At 43.6% G+C, this 13447-nt stretch overlaps 1 long non-coding RNA gene across 1 annotated transcript in view; it reads left to right on the top strand.

Moving 5' to 3' along the window:
• The window catches only part of LOC127488638 (uncharacterized), a 57243-nt gene that overhangs the window by 36511 nt on the left and 7285 nt on the right, over positions 1-13447 (top strand). The window contains exon 2 of the long non-coding RNA XR_007916411.2: positions 10272-10374. This is a non-coding gene — a long non-coding RNA (uncharacterized lncRNA). The remainder of the gene's footprint in view (positions 1-10271; positions 10375-13447) is intronic.

Here is a 13447-nt window from a genome sequence, read left to right as displayed (position 1 = left end):
CTGTAGTTTTGCATACATTCCTACAGACTTATTTCAAAGGGTACAGTTTAGAAACTTGTCATGGGAACCCAAATTCCATTAATCTGGGTGGTAAAATATCATTTTAAGTGTTAAAGTGATCTTATTAAGTGTTAAATTACACATATAGATAGGATTAAGTGTTAAAGTAATCATATAAATAGGATCAAGTGTCTGGTAATAATAATAGAATTAAAAATGAGAGAATGTTCCAACATGGGAAGCAGTCCACCGAATAGACTCATAGAATGACAATTGCTTTAAGTAGCACTCTGACCTCAGAATCAGCCCTTAAGTCATTCTGGTCTAGCTGAAAAGCCCAAGAGAGCATTTCAGGCATGGAAAGCCCATACAGTGTGGCAAAAAAATGCTCTACATGAAAGATATCTTTTAGTGAGACCCCTGCAGAAAGAAGTGGCCATGAAAGGGAGGAGAGAACTTCCAATTTGCTTATGGCATTGTCTAAATACTGTCAGAGTTTATGGATTCAAAAGGCTTCCATAGCCTAGGCAGCTCATGTCAAGAAGCCTCGAGTGTTCACTGATGTCATACATGAGAGTGTTAATTGTTAAGTTAACAACAGGGGTTACTGTGCACTAACTTCCCATGCAGAACCTCTGTCCTCAATGAGTTGTATTATGAGAGTTAACTGTAAAATTTCTTCTCAAACAGTGTGTGTGTGTGTGTGTGTGTGTGTGCAAATTGTTGAAATCTTTACTTAGTATGGAGTTGGTCTTATGTGTACAGTGTTAATTGAAAATGAACCTTAATGGAGAATGGGACTGGGAATGGGAGAGGGAGATAGAGGTAGGGTGGGAATATGGGTGGGAGGGTGGGTATGGTGGGAAGAATAACTATATTACTGAAGTTTCACTGATGGAATTTGTATTCCTTAAACAAAAGGTTTCTTTGGGAAAATAAAAAAATGCAATTAAAAATGGGCAGTAGATTTAGAGACATTTCTCAAAGGAAGACATACAAATGGCCAACAGGTACATGAAAACATGTTAAACATCACTAATCACCAGAGAAATCCAAATCAAAACCACAGTGAGACATCACCTCACTCCAGTTAGTTTGTCTTTTATCAAAAAGTCAAATGATAACAAGTTTTGGCAAGAATATGGAGAAGAGGGGACCCTTGCACACTGTAGGTGGGAAGGTAAATTAGACAGCCATTGTGGAAAACAACATGGAACTTCCTAAAACAAAGTGAAGACAGAACTAACCTGCGATCCAGCAATTCTACCCCTGGGCAAGTATCCAAGGGAAATGGAATTCATTCTGTCAAAGAGCAATCTGCCTTCCCATGTTTCCTGCAGCTCTCTTCACAGTGTTTCCAAGAAACGGAAACAACAGAAGTGGTCATACGCTGATGAGTGGATAAAGAAAACGTGCATATAGACAATGGAATATTAGCCATACGGAAGGTTGAAATCTTGTCACTCACGACAACATGGACAAAACTGGAGTTTATGATCTTAGGGGAAATAAGCACATAAAGATGCATATCACACGCTCTCACTCACAGGTGGGGTCTGAACCAGGTCACGTCTTAAAGTTGAAAACAGATGGTGGTGTCATAGGTGGCAGGGAGTCGCAGAAATGCCCACTAACGGGCACCAAGTTATAGGAAGGGGTGAAGTGCTTAGGGTTCTATTGTATAGTAAGGCAGCTAAAGATAATGTTAATGTGCTGAATATTTCTCTTTTTTCATGTATATATATATATATCTGTATTTTAAAGATTTTAAAGATTTATTTATTTATTTGAAAGGCAGGGTTAGAGAGAGGCAGAGGCAGAGAGAGAGACAAGGAGAGAGAGAGGTCTTCTGTCCACTGGTTCACTCCCCAAATGGCCCCAGTGGTTGGAGCTGTGCCGATCCAAAGCCAGGAGCCTGGAGCTTCTTCCAGGTCTCTCACATTGGTGTAGGAGCCCAAGGACTTGGGCCATTCTCTGCTGCTTTCAGAAGTGGAGCAGCTGGAACTTGAACTGGTACCCATATGGGATACCGGCACTGAAGGAGGTGTTTTACCCACTGCACCACAGTGCAAGCCTCAACATGTATATGTATTTTTTAAAGATTTATTTTTTATTTATTTGAAAGGCAGAGTAACAGAGAGAGGGGGAGAAGTTTTTTATCCACTGGTTCACTCCACGAATAGCCACAAAAGCTGGGGCTGAGCCAGGCTGAAGCCAGGAGCCAGGAGCCTGGTTCCAGAATCCAGAATCACATGGGTACAGCAGCCCAAGCACTGGGCTGCCTTCTCTGGTGCATTAACAGGGAGCTGGAACAGAAGTGGAGCAGCCAGAACTCAAACTGGTGCCCCTAAGGGATGCCCGTGCTGCAGGTGGCACCTTAACCCCTAGGCCACAGTGCTGGCCCCTATATTTCTCTATTTAAAATGCCCTAGAAGATAGGATTTTGGATGCTTTCACTACAAAGAAATGTTAAATGCTTGAACAGTATACTCACCCTGGTTGGATATTATACAATATATACATATAATACAACATGACATAGCATTCCATAAATATGCATAACTTTTATATGACTGCTAATTTTTTAAAAATAAAATGAAAATAAAATTAAAAAAATTATAAACCAGGGCATAATCATAAAAGTATATATATATATATTTTTTTAACAGGCAGAGTGGATAGTGAGAGAGAGAGACAGAGAGAAAGGTCTTCCTTTGCCTTTGGTTCACCCTCCAATGGCCGGCGCAGCTGGGGCGCTGCAGCCAGCGCGCCGCGCTGATCCGAAGGCAGGAGCCAGGTGCTTCTCCTGGTCTCCCATGGGGTGCAGGGCCCAAGCACTTGGGCCATCCTCCACTGCACTCCCTGGCCACAGCGGAGAGCTGGCCTGGAAGAGGGGCAACCGGGACAGAATCCGGTGCCCCGACCGGGACTAGAACCCGGTGTGCCGGTGCCGCAGGAGGATTAGCCTAGTGAGCCGTGGCGCCGGCCTATAAAAGTATATTTTTAAAATAAAATTGGGCCAGCGCCACGGCTCACTAGGCTAATCCTCTGCCTGCGGCACCGGCACACCGGGTTCTAGTCCTGGACGGGGTGCTGGATTCTGTCCCAGTTGCTCCTCTTCCAGTCCAGCTCTCTGCTGTGACCTAGGAAGGCAGTGGAGGATGGCCCAAGTCCTTGGGCCCTGCACCCGCATGGGAAACCAGGAGGAAGCACCTGGCTCCTGGCTTCGGATCAGCGTGGTGCGCCGGCCGTAGCGGCCATTTAGGGGGTGAAACAACAGAAAAAGGAAGACCTTTCTCTCTCTCTCTCTCTCTCTCTCTCATTGTCAAACTCTGCCTGTCAAAATAAAATAAAATAAAATAGGGCAAAATGTAGAGAAAGACTACTAAAAGAAGTTAGAAAGGGGCTGATTTTGAGGAGTGAAATGCAGGCATGGATGCAGCATTGGGAGGTGGGGGTGGGGACGCTGTTGGCTGGTTTGTTATAAGCATGATAATAGCATTTGACTATTGAAACCAGGCATGCCTCTTACTTTAATTTTTCAACCAGAAGGCTTTATGAGTAGTTATGTTGTTCTGTATATTTTTAATAGCACACAAGGAGGAGGAGAATATGATGAACAGTTGCATTTCTCAATTTACGAGGGACTTTTCAAGATGCTTTAACAATGTGGTAAAAGACTCTGTGTTTATTCTTTTATTCAGTAGAACCAGTGCATAAAGACAGTAATGTTTATCCACACCATGAGGGTTTCACAAAGCCAACATTTATTAAACTTACCCTTCCAATGTTTTTAAACTTTTAGTCACACAAATATACACATACGTAACATCTATATGTGCATGTGTACCTATGTGTGTATAGATGTATGCCTGCATGGAGATAGAGAAAGGTAGATTCTAGAACCAACTAGTGTGTAATAGCTGGAAAATTATTGGATGGATCTCAGTGTCTTCATTTAGAAGGTAGAGACTGGACTGTGCTTTTTTTTAGGATTTACTTATTTATTTGAAAGTCAGAGTTACAGAGAGAGAAGTGAAAGTTTAGGGTTACAGTGAGAGAAGGAGAGGCAGAGAGAGAGAGAGAGAGAGAGAGAGAGAGAGAGAGAGGTCTTCCATCTGCTGGTTCACTCCCCAATTGGCCAAAACAGCCAGAACTGTGCTGATTCAAAGCCAGGAGCCGGGGACTTCTTCCAGGTCTCCCATGTGGTACAGGATTCCAAGCACTTGGGCCATCTTTTGCTGCATTCCCAGGCCACAGCAGACAGCTGGATTGGAAATGGAGCAGCAGGGACTCAAACTGGTGTGCATATGGGATGCTGGCATTGCAGGTGGCGGGTTTACCTGCTATGCCACAATGTTGGCCCCTGGATCATGCTTTTTAAGGATGAGTGGGCAAAGGTTATGAAGGGGCACAGATAAAATAGGAACTGGTAAAGAAATATTTACTACTTTTTTTTTTTAATTTATAAGCAACAGTTAGTGATAAGCTATGCAGGTGGAGTTGGTTAATTTAAAATGGAAGCATAATACATATAGAATTTATATAATTCTTTTTTAAAATAACTGACTGTATAGACTGATTTCCTTTTTTTTAAAAAAAGATTTATTTATTTATTTGAAAGTCAGGGTTACACAGAGAGAGAAGGAGAGGCAGAGAGAGAGAGAGAGAGGTCTTCCATCAGTTATCCACTCCCCAATTGGCTGTACCAATCTGGATCCAGGAGTCAGGAACTTTTTTAGGGTCACCCATGTGGGTGCAGGAGCCCAAGGACTTGGGCTGTCTTCTACTACTTTCCCAGGCCATCAGTGGGGTGCTGGATTGGAAGATGCATAGCCAGGATATGATCCAGCACCTATATAGGATGTTGGCATTTTAAAATTTTCAAGAACTTATAAGCCCATGAGAGTATTTCAGGCATGGAAAGCCAAGACACTCTGGGGGAAAAAAAACACCTAAATGAAAGATCTCTGCGAGTGAGATCCCAGTGGAAAGAACGGGTCATCAAAGAAGGAGGTACCTTTCTCTGAAGGGAGGAGAGAACTTCCACTTTGACCATGGCCTTGTCTAAATATGATCAGAGTCGGTGAACTCAGGGGGCTTCCATAGCTTTGGCAGCTCATGACAAGAGCCTAGGGTGATTACTGAGGCCATAAACAAGAGTGTCAATTTGTTAAGTCAACAACAGGAGTCACTGTGCACTTACTCCTCATGTAGGATCTTTGTCCTTAGTGTGCTGTACATTGAGATTTAATGCTATAACTAGTACTCAAACAGTATTTTTCACTTTATGTTTCTGTGTGGGAGCAAACTGTTGAAATTTTTACTTAATGTATGCTAACCTGATCTTCTGTATATAAAGAGAATCGAAAATGAATCTTGATGTGAATGGAAGGGGAGAGGGAGTGGGAAAGGGGAGGGTTGCGGGTGGAAGGGATGTTATGGGGGGGAAGCCATTGTAATCCATAAGCTGTACTTTGGAAATTTATATTCGTTAGATAAAAGTTAAAAAAAAGAAATCTATGTAAATGACCTAAAAGTAGAGCTTTGCTTTTGGAAAATAAAAGGTTAAAATAAGTAAGTTCAAGAGCATCTTGGGGCTGGTGCTGTGGCATAGCTGGTGAAGCTGCCACCTGCACTGCTGGCATCTCATATGGGTGCCAGTTCGAGTCCTGGCTGCTCCACTTCCGATCCAGCTCTCTGCTATGGCCTGGGAGCAGTGGAAGATGGCCCAAGTCCTTGTGCCCCTGCACTCATGTGGGAGACCTGGAGGAAGCTCCTGGCTCCTGGCTTCGGATTAGCTCAGTTTTGGCCATTGCAGCCAACTGGGGAGTGAACCAGTGGATGGAAGACCTCTCTCTCTCGCACTCAATCTCTCTCTCCCTCTGCCTTTCCTTCTCTCTGTAACTCTGACTTTCAAATAAATAAATAAATCTTTTTTAAAAAAGAGTATCTCAAAAGATTAGAAGAAGGAAGTTCAAGAGCATCTCAGATTGCACAATGTTTTTGTTTGATTGCTTGGATTGGTAATGGTTCTGAAAGAAGAGAACAGCTCTTAAAACACTTTCAATAACACAGAAAAAGTGCCCAAATCACTGGTGCACAGCTCAGTGAACAACCTTGTGCAATCATCACCCAGATCAGAAAAGAAAGCATTAGCAGTATCCAGACATCTCTACCCTCTGCAGGCACAAACTACCTTCCCATCACTGACTTTTTAAAAAAATATTTATTTATTTGTTTGAAAGGCAGAGGTACAAAGAGAGAGGGAGAGACAGAGAGAGAGGTCTTCCATCTGCTGGTTCACTTCCAAAATGGCAGCAATGGCTGGGTCTGGGCAAAGCCAAAGCCAGGAGCCAGGAGCTTCTTCTGGGTCTCCCACATGGGTGCAGGGCCCCAAGGACTTGGGCCATCTTCTACTGCTTTCCCAGGCCATAGCAGAGAGCTGGATCGAAGTAGAGCAGCTGGGTCTCAAATCAGCGGCCATATGGGATGCCGGCACTTCAGGGCAGGGCATTAACCCGCTGCACCACAACGCCAGCCCCATGCCCTTGTTTTAAAATTAGTGTTTTGTATTGATGGTAACTCTTTTTATAGCAAAGGAATTTGTTTTATCTGACACCTAAATAAAGTCTTAATTTAATCTCAAAAAGATTGTTTTACTTACTTACATTAAAGATTTATTCATTTTACTGTTTTAAAATGTATTTAATAATTAAGAATTTTTTAAAGTTCATATTTATTTTCATCTACTTGAAAGGCAAAGAGAGAGAGGAGAGAGAGAGACAGAGAGGGAGAGAGAATCTTCCATCGGCTGGCTCACTTCCCAAGTGCCTGCAACAGCTGAAGCTGGGCCAGGTTGGAGTTAGTTAGCCTAGAAACCCATCTGGGCTTCCTCTGGGGGTGCAGGGGCTCAAGCACTGGAGCCATCGTCTGCTGCCTCCCGGGATGCATTAGCAGGAAGCTGGTTTGAGAGCGTAATAACCGGGACTGGAACCAGCACTCTGATATGCAGGCATTCCAAGCGTCAGTGTAACCCACTGCACCACAAAACCCACCCAAAATAATTAAACATTTATGTGACACTAACCTATGTAAAGAATATAGTTATATAGGGTGGGCGCCATGGCTCACTTGGTTAATCCTCCGCCTGCGGCGCCGGCATCTCATATGGGCACTGGGTTCTGGTCCCGGTTGCTCCTCTTCCAGGCCAGCTCTCTGCTGTGGCCCGGGAGGGCAGTGGAGGATGGCCCAAGTGCTTGGGCCCCTGCACCTGCATGGGAGACCAGGAGGAAGCACCTGGCTCCTGGCTTCGGATGGGTGCAGCGCCAGCCATGGCAGCCACTTTGGGGGGGTGACCCAATGGAAGGAAGACCTTTCTCTCTGTCTCTGTCTCTCACTGTTTAACTCTGCCTATTAAATAAAGAAAAAAAATATAGTTATATATGTATATATTTAAATGCATAGATTTTCACAGTTTGTTATCAAACAATAATGCGAGTTTATATTGAAGTCTCTAGTTTGAAGGACCTGTCATTCGCCAGTGACACTCTTTGCTTTTGGGTGGATTACTGAACTCGTGAGTTTCATTTTTATCATCTTAAATCATAGTAACTCCTAATTCACAGGGTGAATGAGACTTCTTTTGATGAATATACAGACAAATGTGTTTTTAATCAATTTTTCAATAAATCATAAAGACCTCAAGGTTAAGATCTATATCAATTTACCACAAATATTTTGCAGCATGTAAATGATTCAGTCTCACTTATAATGTTCTTATAATATTACGACTTGGATAGCATATTATGTCCTTTTTATAGATGAGGAAGCTGGGTCCTTACATTTTAAAAAGGTTTTGATAGCTAGAAAATAAGAAACAGTCTTATAGTAACAGCTCAATGAGGGGAGGTAGCCCGTCTGGTGGTTAGGCCAATGACACAACAGGGCATCCAGGTGGGGCACCTGTGTCCTGCATCAGAGTCTCTGGGTTCAGTTCCCAGCTCCACTCCCTGGCAGCAGTTGATGCTCAAGTAATTGGGCTCCTATTACCCAATGGGAGACCTGGATTGAGTTCTTGGATCTTGCTTTGGCCTGGATCAATCCAGTCTTTCCTGGCGTCTGGGAGTGAATCAGTGAATGGGAGAGCTCCCCTCTCTCTCTCTCCCTCTTTCCCCTCTCTCTGCCCCCCCCCCTCCCCCTCCCTCTCTCCCCTCTCTCCTGTATCTCTCTCTTCTTCTCCTTCTTCCTCTTCCTCCTTCCCTTTCCCCTTCCCTTCTCCCTCTCCCTTTCTTCCTCTTATTAATAAACAAAAGTTATGGAAAAAAAGATAACATTCCTTCATCCCTCTTTTTTTCATATTTCAAATATCAATAGTTATCCCACAAATTTCCCGTGGTTTTTGTTAGAATTAAAATACCATAATGGTCACTAATGAATTTGAAGGGGTAATTGTGCTCCAAAGAGCCACCAATAACTCTCACACATGCAGCTCATCATCAATTCTCTGTTCCTTGGAAGAAAGTTGTAAGGAATTTCACCCACCCAAGGTAGTAGACTATTCAAATGTCTTCCTAAGAAGATGACAGAAGTTATTTGTTAAAATAATTGGAATTTTTCTTGCAATGTTGGCAATGAGGAAGCAAATGCGGCCTGGATGAAAGACTGATGCTGAACATTCTCTTTTGGATTCCTTGCCATCTACTGCCCCGGGTGCTATGTTGCTCTCTCAGTCACCCAACCCTCTCTCTGTTGATCACTTCCCTTCACTTTAAAAGCCCTGAGTCCTATGTACTGGTAAGGTTCAGTGAATACAGAGCTAAGTATGATACTGTCTAGATCTTAGGGAGCTGGTAATCCAGCCAAGGAGATGCACAGATAAATGGATTATGGCAATTCAGTATGTTAAGTGCAATAGTCTGGACAAGGCACTGTGTAGCACCCAGAGCAAGACCACCTGACCATGCTAGGTTAGGAGCTCATGGGAGAAATCTTGTTGGGTACCATAGCACAGAGGCAGGATTTACACCTGGGAGATAGGTGTCTTTTCAAGGGCAGTGTGTCGAATGAGATCAGTGAGCTGTGAACAGAGCCTGGGAGAAAGACAACTTGGAAGGAGTGAGCTGCAGAAGAAGAGAACAAAAGGGAGTTTTGGAGAGGATATTCAGAGAGTTACGGGAGAGACATGAAATCCAGCTCAACTATGTGGAGTTTGAAGAACGGCAAGAATGATGCCTGGACTTGGCTTGTGGTGGCTGTCAGTGTACTTTACTGTGAAACCAGAGAAGCAGGTCATGCAGAAACTCAAGTTTACACAGGTGGATCCTGTCATCCACGCCTAGAACAAGTCCTATGCAACAGTCTCATGTCTGCTTGTTCTATGGCACCAAATGTTCTTTCTAATATTTTTGTCCATGGTTTAGAGTGCTTGACTATTTCTCTCTTGAGATTGGGCCAATGTTAAAGCCATGACCAAAACCCATTCTTTTTTTGTTTTAATATTTAATTATTTATTTGATTATTAAATATTATTTAATATTTAATTATTTATTTGAGAGGTAGAGTTACAAACAGTGAGAGGAAGAGACAGAGAGAAAGGTCTTCCTTCCGTTGGTTCACTCCCCAGATGGTCACAACAGCCAGAGCTGCGCTGATCTGAAGCCAGAGCCAGGAGCTTCTTCCTGGTCTCCCACGTGGGTGTAGGGGCCCAAGGACTTGGGCCATCTTCCACTGCTTTCCCAAGCCATAGCAGAGAGCTGGATTAGAAGAGGAGCAGCTGGGACTTGAACCGGCACCCATATGGGATGCCGGCGCCACAGGCGGAGGATTAACCTAATGTGTCATGGCGCCGGCCCCCACAGCCCATTCTTAAGTCTTGAGTTTCTGAGCATAGGGTGGTCAAGAGAGAAAGTCACAACTTTAATACCCAGACTGCCTACCTCAAAGGAGAGTTGCATAGGGAATGAACTGACGCTGATTTAGGAAATCTCCTGTGCATGCATTTTGCAAAAGGAGCATTTCTGTTGTGGACGTCTGCACTCAGGCAGAACATTTTTCGGTTTCCTTTTATATTCAAACTGCCATGCTTCTTTGGATGCTTAATGGGAAGCAGTGACTCCCATCTCCCTCCACGGAACACAAGGGTGTTCACTGCTGTTAACTCTGCACACAACATAGAGGAGGAGTAAATCCATGCTTGCTGAATGATTGTGTGGGTCATTAACCTACAGCAACTCAACAGCTAAAAGTAATCCCATGTCTTTACTTTCCAGTATATTGCATACCTGAAGGAGAGCACAGAGAAATGGAGGAATGGACAGGAAGCCCTCAGGCATAACGCCAGTAGCCTCTCCTGGCAACTGATAGTTCAGCAGAGTAAGTAATGAGCCATGGGTACTCTTTACACATATTTTTATTTTGCTTAAATCAATTTTATTGGCTTGCACACAATAAAATGCACATACTTTAAGCTCCATGAGATTTGACAAATGTACACACCACTTAAACCACTACAGTTACCGGAAAGATCTAGAACATTTTTGTCATTGCAGAATTCACCCCATGTCCCTTCACAGGCCATTTCCTCGTCACCCACCTCTAGTTCGTGAAAACCATTGATCTGCTGTCGACCCCTAATGATCAGATAAAAGAGGTAATGGAGTATGCACGCTCCTCAGCCCAGCTTCATGCACTCAGCAAAACGTTTTTGCAGATCCGTCTGTGTTGGTGCCTGTGTCGCCAGTTAGTGTTCTTTTCCACAGCAGTGTTCTATGGTGTGGAAAGACCATATTTTCTTTATCCATTCTCTGGCTGAATGGCATTTGGATTATCTCCAACTTGGAGTTATTATAAGAGAAGCTATTGGGAATATTTGTTTACAAACATTTTGGTGGATATGTTTTCATTTCTTTTGAGTAAATACCTAGGAGCAGAATTGCTGGGTTATATGGTTAGTGTAAGATTATATGGTTTGCGTATGATTAACTTTGTAATCATACTAAGCAATTCACCAAAATAGTTGTACAACATAGTTTCTTATCCTACTAGCAATGTAGAAGAGTTCTCATGGTTTAATATCCTCACCAACACTTAAGGTTTTTAACATATGAAGAGTGCTAACATTTTAACTATTTAAATAAGAATGGAGTGGTAATTCATTGTGGTTTCTGTTTGCATTTCTCTGATGTATGATGTGGTCAACTGTATTTTCATTGTTTTTTTTTTTTTTTTTTAAAGATTTATTTATTTATTTGAAAGCCAGAGTTATAAGGAGAGGAGAGGCAGAGAGAGAGAGAGGGAGAGAGAAGTGTTCCATTTGCTCCCCAGTTGGCCAAAACAGCCAGAGCTGTGCTGATCGGGAGCCAGGAGCTTCTTCCTGATCTCCCATGAGGGTACAGGGACCCAAGGACTTGGGCCATCCTCTACTGCTTTCCCAAGCCACGGCAGAGAGCTGGATCAGAAGTGGAGCAGCCGGGACTTGAACTGGCGCCCATATGGGATGCTGGCACTGAAGGCGGCAGCTTTACCTGATATACCAGTGTTGGCCCCTTCATTGGGTTTTCTTTTTTTATTTGCTGGTTGTTTACCATATCTTTGTGAAGCTCCTGGAATCAGTTGTCTATTGCAGGGTAACAAATACCACAAACACGGTGGCTTCAGACAAATCATTTACTGTGCTCACAAGTTGACAATTTGATCCAAGTTTGGTGGCGACAACTTGTGTCTGCTCCTATAGGGTCACCTGGGGTGACTGGGAGACTGGGGCTAATTCCACAGCTGGGAACTGGAATCATTGGAAGACCCACTCTCTCAAGTGCATGGAGGTGATGCTGGCTCTGAGCTGCATCCCGTGGGGGCTGTGGAAGGAACAGCTCTCCCCGGCCTCTCTCAGGAGCTGCTTGGCCTGCTGAGTTCCAAAAGCAGGCATCCCAAGAGAACAAAATGCAAGTTCATGGCATTTTTATGGGCAAGCCTCAGACGTCAGACTGCTGCTTCCCGAATGCTCTGACAGTCGAGGCAGCTGCCCAGGTACAAGGGGAGGGCGTGTAGACAGGAGCACTCAGTGGGAGCGATGTCAGCAGCGAGCTGGGGAAAGAGCACACGTAATACACTATGGGGTGCTTCAAAGAGTGCCTGGAAAATGGGATTCAAAGGGAAGTTTGTTTTGGTGCAAAAAATCTTTGAAACCCATGTGTATAAAGGATTTTCATGAAACTCATGGAAATGCATGTTATGAAAAAACCATACATGGATTTCAAAAACTTTTTGCACCAAAATGAACTTTCAATTTCATTTTCCACAAACTTTTTGAAGCACATGCATGTATCCTAGGGCTCTGTAGAAAATACAGTCTGCCAGAGCTCTCCAAATCTGGTGCTCCTTAGTTCATGCTGTGTTCTTACTGTTATCTTCACATGTTCTGAACATAGGCCCTTTTCAGACTGAGGCTTGACATTCCATTTCCTTAGTGGTGGCCCAGAGAGCAAACAGTTTTCCTTTGGGTGAACTGTACTTTATTTTGTCTTTTAAGATCAATACTTGGGGCTGGCTCTGTGACATAGCAGATTAAGCTGTCGCCTGCAGTGTTGCCATCCCATTCGGGTGCCAGTTTCAGTCCCAGCTGCTCCACTTCTGATCCAGCTCCCTGCTAACGCACCTGGGAAAGCAGCAGAGGATGGCCCAAGTCCTTGGGTTTCTGCAACCACCTGGGAGACCCGGAGGAAGCTCCTGGCTCCTGATTCTTGGCTTTTGGCCATTTGGGAGTGAACCAGCACATGGAAGACCTCTCTCTCTGTCTCTCTCCTTCTCTCTCTGTAACTCTGTCTCTCAAATACATAAATAAATAAATCATTGAAAAACAAAAAAGAGCACATGAGCTCTCAAGTGAAAGTATAATATGGCTGAGGAGTATGACTGCCAAAAAAAAAAAAAAAAAAAAAAAGACAGGAAATATCACAACACCACAGCAACCACCCCTGATGCAAAATTACTGGAACACTCAGACCCAAAAAATTTTTTTTAAAAACGATCAGTACTTTCTGTGTTCTGCCTAAAACATTTTTGCCTGTTCCAAGGCTTTGAAGGTGCTTCCCTGTAACTTTTTGAGTTTTAGCTTTTATGACTAGATCTCTGGTTATTTCATATGAACTTTTTCATATGGTGTGAGGTAAGGGCTGAACTTCATTGTTTCCTCTTATGCATATTCAGTTGTTCCCAGCGGCATTTTTAAAAAATATTCATTTATTTATTTGAAAGGCAACAGAGACAGAGACAGAGAAGGAGAGAGAGAGAGATCCTTCATCTGCTGGTTAACCCCTCAAGTGGAAGCGATGGCTGGGGCTGGGCCAGGCTGAAGACAGGAGCCAGGTGCTTCTTCCAGGTCTCCCATGTGGGTGCAGGGACCCAAGCACTTGGACCATCTTCCACTGCTTTCCTAGGTGCATTAGCA

This window comes from Oryctolagus cuniculus, chromosome 20 (genome assembly GCF_964237555.1).
Source record: "Oryctolagus cuniculus chromosome 20, mOryCun1.1, whole genome shotgun sequence".
Taxonomy (NCBI): domain Eukaryota; kingdom Metazoa; phylum Chordata; class Mammalia; order Lagomorpha; family Leporidae; genus Oryctolagus; species Oryctolagus cuniculus.
The sequence above is the reverse complement of the archived record's forward strand: the minus strand, read 5'-3'. Positions and strand labels throughout refer to the sequence as shown.